Source organism: Oratosquilla oratoria, chromosome 1 (assembly GCF_046742065.1).
Source record: "Oratosquilla oratoria isolate Oo_2021 chromosome 1, ASM4674206v1, whole genome shotgun sequence".
In the NCBI taxonomy this organism is placed as follows: Eukaryota; Metazoa; Arthropoda; class Malacostraca; order Stomatopoda; family Squillidae; genus Oratosquilla; species Oratosquilla oratoria.
The window spans coordinates 91,831,494-91,838,993 of NC_134777.1; the positions used below are offsets into that span (position 1 = coordinate 91,831,494).

Below are 7,500 nucleotides of genomic sequence, written 5' to 3' on the forward strand. Positions count from 1 at the left end.
CCTGTACCATTTCTCTGAATATTCATTTCCTTTTTTCGCCTACCCTGTAGTGGGGGAAAAGAATACTGCCACCAAGTATTTCCACTTGAGTCGTAAAAGGCGACAAAAAAGGGACGGGGGATGGGATTAGGAGTCCTACTACCTGTAGCCCCAAAAGGGGACATTCCAAAAAATGAAAGAAAAGGCATAAGAGGGTCTGGGAGCTTTCCAACCAGTACCCTAAGGTTTGGGTCTTTTAATGTACGTGAATGTGGTACAGATGAGAGTAAAAGGGAAGAGATAGGCAGTATGTTTGTGAGAAGAAAGATGGATGTACTGGCTTTGAGTGAAACTAAAATGAAAGGAAAGGGCAACTGTGAGTTTGGGAGTGTAGTTGGGAGGTACTCAGGAGTGAAGAAGGGACGAGGGAGAGAAGGGGTGGCTACACAAGTAAGTGAAGAGATAAGTAAGCGGGTAGTGGAGTAGAAGGAGGTGTCATCAAGGTTGATGTGGATGAAGGTGAAGCTGGGAAAGGAGATGTGGGTTTTTGTAAGTGTGTATGGGCCTGGCAGTGAGAAAAACGTAGAGGAAAGGGAGGTATTAAGGGTAGATATAAATGAGTGCATAGAGGGATTGGGGAGAAATGCCAATGTAGTTGTATTGGGAGACCTAAATGCTAGGATAGGAAATGAACCAATTGACGGAGTGATTGGAAAAAGTATATATACATACATACATATATATATATATATATAATATATATGTACATATATGTTTATATATTTATATATATACATATATATATATATAAGTATATATATACAAGGCAGTCACATAAACACGTGATGAACTAAATCTGCCAAAACCACTTAGAAAAAAGCCGTGATCATACGTTTTCGTCTATTAAGATACCTTCAAGGGGACCGTTGAAGATGTCTTAATAGACGAAAACGTTCGGCCACCGTTTTTTCAGTGGTTTCGGCAGATATATAAATGTATATATATAATATATAGATATATATGCATGTATATATATATATATATATATATATATATATTTTAGAAGCTCCGCCATGGGATACGAACCCTGACCCGTGCGTCGATAATCACGAGGCCAAGACGCTAGCGACCATGCTACATGGTGATGGTTCAAAAGGACTGTACTAGTCCCCGACCACGCTTCACGTAACATTGGAAGATCTACGTGAAGCGTGGTCGGGGACTAGTACAGTCCTTTTGAACCATCACCATGTAGCATGGTCGCTAGCGTCTTGGCCTCGTGATTATCGACGCACGGGTCAGGGTTCGTATCCCATGGCGGAGCTTCTAAAAATGTTCAATCTGTCTTAAAACATACACACACACACACATATATATATATATATATATATATATATATATATATATATATATATATATATATATACATATGTATTCACACACACATATATATATATGTATATGTATATATATATGTGTGTATATTTACATATATACATATATATACACACATACATATATATATATATAAATGTATATATGTGTATATATATATATATATATAAATGTTTACATATATATATATGTGTATATATACATATATATATATATATATAAATGTATATATATGTATATATATATATATATGTATATGTATAAATGTACATATATGTGTATATATATATATATACATATATAAATGTATACATATATATATATGTATATATATATATATGTATATGTATATATATAAATGTATATATATGTATATATATATGCATATATATATAATATGTATATATATATATACATATATACATATGTATATATATATATATATATATATATATATACATACATACATACATACATACATATGTGTATTTACTAGAACTGATCTATTTCCTCGATACTACAGGTTTTGTCACCCAGATCTCTAAGATGTTTTGCTGAAGACCTTGGTCGGTGGTGGGGGTTGGAGTGGGGGTGTGGGTGTGGGGGGGGGGAGTGAGGGTAGCTTTGGTATTCAGGAAAGTGTGAATGACTCAGGGGGAGGAAGTGGCAAGGACGAACGAGCTCTGTATTATCCGGGTGGCACGAGAGGAGATGGAGAGGGAGGTGGAGGAAGAGTAGGAGAAAAAGAGGACAGGGGAAGGTAGTAGAAGGAGGAGGAAACGGAGGAGGGGGAAGTTGAAGAGAAGGAAATGGTGAAGGGGGAGAGGAGGAGGAGGAGGAAATGGAGGAGGAGAAGAAGTAGTGGAAGGAGTAGATTAGAGAAGAGGAGGAGGAGGAGTAGGAGGAAGAGGAGTTGGGGGAGAGGAAATGAATGAAAACGGTATTCAGATGCCACATCCTCAGACGTTCTGAGAGCCACAACGTTGAGCTCAGGAAGGACAGGGGGAGTGGGGAGGATGGGGGGGGGGAGATGGTCTTATGGAAGGTTTCGAATTTCTGTGCTTTTACATCTTTATTGCCGAGGAGGTGCCATTGTGTCACAGAGATGAATAAAATATCCTGGCGTCGACCAGGACGAGAGGGAAAGTACTACACAATGAAAAGCGTCGCCCAATGAGGATGTGACATTCAGATAAGTTGTAATCCCCTTTGTTATCGAGATTGTTCCAGGTAAATGAATGAAGTAGCCTAGTAGCGGTCATAATAAAGGAATAAGGCCCTATTCACACTAGTGGTTTCAATTGCAGCGGTTTACTCACAATGTAAGCCAGTGGAGGCGTTCACAAAGAACCGCGCAGTTTTTCCTTGATTGTACAGTACCGCCGTGGTTTCCGCGCGGTTCAAATAGTTAGTGTGAACAGGACCTATGGACCACATGGTAAGGTAGGAATTCATGTTTGGGTGTCATTGGGTTCATATCTGTAAACACTCCTTTTTCTAGAAAAGGTTCCTCGAGAAAATTTGGGTCAATTTTTTTTTTTTTTTTTTTTTTTTTTTTTTTTGAGAGAGAGAGAGAGAGTGGGTTGTTTCCTCCTGACTGAATAAGATTGCTTGGAGGAAACCAGAACAAATACAAAATTATAAATTGAAGTAAAAAGATGACATGAGAGAGGTTTAGCCATTTTGTTGCGCCGGGAATTTCTCTTGAATGATAAAAAATAGCTTTACGATAGGCTAAAGAGATACATGCATTTAAACGAATGTTTAAGGGTTAAGGCACTAGTTCCACAAATTTGTCTAATTAAAAAATAAACATTTATTCTTATTGTTAATCTCATCTGTGACATTTAAGAATGTGATGGTGTTATGAAGATCACATAGGATTGTCGTTTCCAGAAAGATTGATATTCTAATAGTGTATGGAAATATATCGTTCTAGCTCCCCCTACATTCCAACCCTAAAATCATCCCCTAAAACCCCCCGAGATTTGCCCCTAACCCCCCCCCTCTAAAAAAAAAATCCCACTAAAATCCCCCTACCACACGTGTCAGAGTTATTGGTCTTTCAATAAGTAGATCGGAATGGAAACGAGGCGGACTGGACCAGTTCATGTTCTCCTCTGGTGGACCATCGGGGGGGGAATACATGTGTCCTTCTTTGGACTCCGTCGTGGAAAAACGGGTTTCACTCATGGTTGATGACTCGTTCGACTATCGAATCATGCACTTCAGGTTCATGCCCATCAGGATAAATTCATATTTGTGATTTGATGACGTCACTAAGGCGCCGATGGCATCCAAATCAGGTTACGACCTCGGATTTTTTACTCCGATGTTGTTAAAAAGAAGATCGTAGCGTCGCCACAGTAATCAGATAGACAGATTCAGGTTTAAGAAGGAAATAGGCAATCATAGATTTACCAATAGGGTGGTTAACAAGTGGAATAGATTTAGTAACCATGTAGTGAGCGCTAAAGCAATTAGTTGCTTTAAGAGAAGATAAGATAGCTTTATGGATAGGGATGATAGGTGGCAAAGGACATGGAACTGCCTAGTATAGGCCTTAAGGTCTCTTGTAGTCTCCTCCTTTCTTATGATCTAATGTTCAAAAATTGATGGGGATTGTTCTGACAAAGGGAAACTTTGTGAACGATACTTTTCTTTTAAGTTCACTCGAGCATGAACATTCTTTTTATTTATATCCAAGATAACAAAATAATCATTATTGTGCCCAATATTTTGGTTACGTTTGTTTATATAAAGAATATCTTAAGTCACATATCAAAACAGCGCCTGCCAATCAAAATCTTGATATCAAGTGAAGCTCATATACTCCGTTGGTTCATCCATGGCAACTTACTACCGACTCATTCCTCCATTTTTTGTCACCGAATACTAAGACTACGCACCATAAAATATTGCGGAACGTGTTTTCTCTGCTCTACATTGCAAGGAAACTTGCAGCAGAGATATTTGAATGGAAGTTTCCCCCGATCAAAAGATTCTCCATGTTTGTTTATGTTGGAGGTCGGCTGACAACATGCAAGAGGGATGGAACCTGAAGGCTTATGCGACGTTGAGTTGCAGCAGCTGGACCAAGAAGCTCCCAATGCAATTTGCGACTCAGTGGGACCGAGTTACAGTTAAGATGCAACCGGCAGCATCCAGCCAGTGACGCTGTGACTGCAACTAACGGAAAATGACAAACGAGGGAGGATTAAGGAGAAGAAAAGAAAGAAGATGAAGAGGAGGAGGAGGAAGAAAAGGAAGAAGATGAGAAATGAGAGGAAGAAGAAGAGAAAGGAGAGGAAGAAGAAGAGAAAGGAGAGAAAGAGGAAGAAGAGAAAGAGGAAGAGGAGAAAGAATAAGAGGAGAAAAAGAAAAGAAAAAAGAAAAGGAAGACAAGCAAGAAGAGAAGGAAGAAGATGGAGAATAAGAAGAGGAAGAAGAGGAAGAAGAAGAAGAAGAAGAAGAAGAAGAAGAAGAAGAAGAAGAAGAAGAAGAAGAAGAAGAAGAAGAAGAAGAAGAAAAGAGAGAGAGGAGAGAGAAAGAGGGAGGACGAAGAGTGGTAGAGGGGTGAATAGAAAAGAGAGACAGGAAAGATAGAAAAAGGGAGGACGAGGAGGAGGAGGAGCGGTGGGAGTTGGGAGGGGGGGGAGGAGGTTAAGGTGACTCTACCTGTCATAAAATGTAAAAGCGAGTATGTCGCTACAAACCCGGCCTCACTAAGTGTACGCAGCTACCTCACCTTGTCGCACTCCTCCTCCCCCTTCCCACTCCCTCCTCCTCCCTCCTTTTGCACACTCTGCACCTTACACTCTAACCCTCCCTTTACACCTCCAACCTCGCCCTTCCCTCCACACCCTCCACTGTGGCTGGCTAAACGCCTTGGTTAACCCTCCTCTACCCTGGATTCTTCTTGTACCTGGACCTTTAGTCCCCCTGCAGCACTTGTGAACCAGTTTGTACCATCACTGTGCAATACTTAGCTTCAACATTCAGCAAAAATTCCTCGGTCCTTCGGCGAAGATTTGCAAGATGAGTCTTTTAGTGTCACTTGTTAATCTAGCTTTATGATTTTATTCCAGTTTCGATCAAGCATTTTCTTAGCTTGTAAATCTGTCAAAATTCGTTTTGGTTGATCCTGCTCAATATCATATTCGTGTTTTATGTTTGTTTGTTTTATGTCAAAATATCCCTAAACGATTTTATTTGTTCAATAGAAAGCTTCGAGAGTTTAGAAGATTGAATACAAAGGCTCCTGTTTGATTCCTCTTGGCACCAGTGACTGCCATTTGCCCTGGGTGAGAGAGACCGTACGTTAAGATAAATTGGCGGCATCGGTCACAGGCAGACACTCCTGGAAGAGAGCTTCCTCCTCTTGGTACTTGGGGATGATTTTCCGTTTTCTGTCACTTGATATCCTCTCCTGGTTGAGGGTGATGACGTCAGCCAAAAGGTCGGCCGGCGTTTCTCAAGATGGCCGTCGCCTGTCCAATCCAAAAAATCCTCGTTCCGGAAGGCAGTGGGCCTTCCGGGTGCTTCTGGAGTTCGGCAGCATTTCCGGTACATGACTATGTTCCTCCCAAAGTGGAATATCTGTACTCTGCGCATTTTATCACACGACCACGAATGCGCACACGAAGACCAGCACACATGCAGACATGCACACACATACATACACATACTAACGCACGCACATGCACGCACGAACATACACAAATGTATGCACATATACTCACGAACACACACACACACACACACACACACACACACACACACACACACACACACACACACACACACACACACACACACACACACACACACACACACACACACACACACACACACACACACACACACACACACACACACACACACACACACACACACACACACACACACACACACACACACATGTACACACAGATACACACAAACACACACACACACATACACACACACACACGCACACACACACACGCACACACACACATACACACACATACACATACACACACAGACACATACACACACAGACACATACACAAACACACAACCACACATACACACACATCCACACACACACACACACACCCACACATCCACACACATCCACACACACACACACACACACACACACACACACACACACACACACACACACACACACACACACACACACACACACACACACACACACACACATACACACCCACACACCCACACCCACACCCACACACACACATATATATATATATATATATATATATATATATATATATACAGACGCATACACACACAGACACATACACACACAGACACATACACACACAGATACACACAAACACACACACACACACACACACACACACACACACACACACACACACACACACACACACACACACACACACACACACACACAAGAAAATGTTATGGGAACTCAGATTGTACTGATGTTTAAGATAAAATAAATTTCTAAGTTGATCTAAGACTGAGATCTCTTATCTGTAACTCACAGCTAGATAAACATGGCAATAACTAGAAACAAATATCCAGAAATATAGAAAACCCATATGAAATATAGACTATACATGACCTATGCTCTATTTAAGTATCTAAGTGATCAACACGTTACAGAATACTCTAGTGATTTCAACACTGTCGTATGATGATGCCATCTCCAAAAAGTATCGTTGCATTCTGAAATGTACACATTTTGAGTCAAGCGTCGATAGGCAACGGGATGTGGTTCTAGTTGAACGAATCTTTTCGAAAGTCGTCGCTCGCGCTTTGCACAAATTCTTTTTGAAGTTCGTGTACATTTGAAACACGTCCCAATGATACGTGCCCGTCAGTCCACTCAAGTGTGACTTCTTCCTTCCGAGAGTGAATGATAAGTTTCAAGTTCGAACAGGAGGGTCTGAGGAAAGTGTGATGTAGATGTGATGATGAGGGCTACCTAAATCAGATCGTCGACGGCGCATTTGGTAAAGAATGATGATAAATGAAGGATAACAGAGTCTGTTGTATTTCATGGAACTAAAACTCAGGTGACAGGCGAAGTCACTGATGCAAACAGAGGGAATTTAGAAATGAAAACCAATCGTCATAGGTGAC

General features: G+C 40.7%; 1 protein-coding gene across 1 annotated transcript in view; it reads left to right on the forward strand.

Annotated features, from left to right (window-relative positions):
* The window catches only part of Cht6 (Chitinase 6), a 114,617-nt gene that overhangs the window by 10,869 nt on the left and 96,248 nt on the right, over window positions 1-7,500 (forward strand). The gene's annotated exons all lie outside the window — the stretch shown is intronic.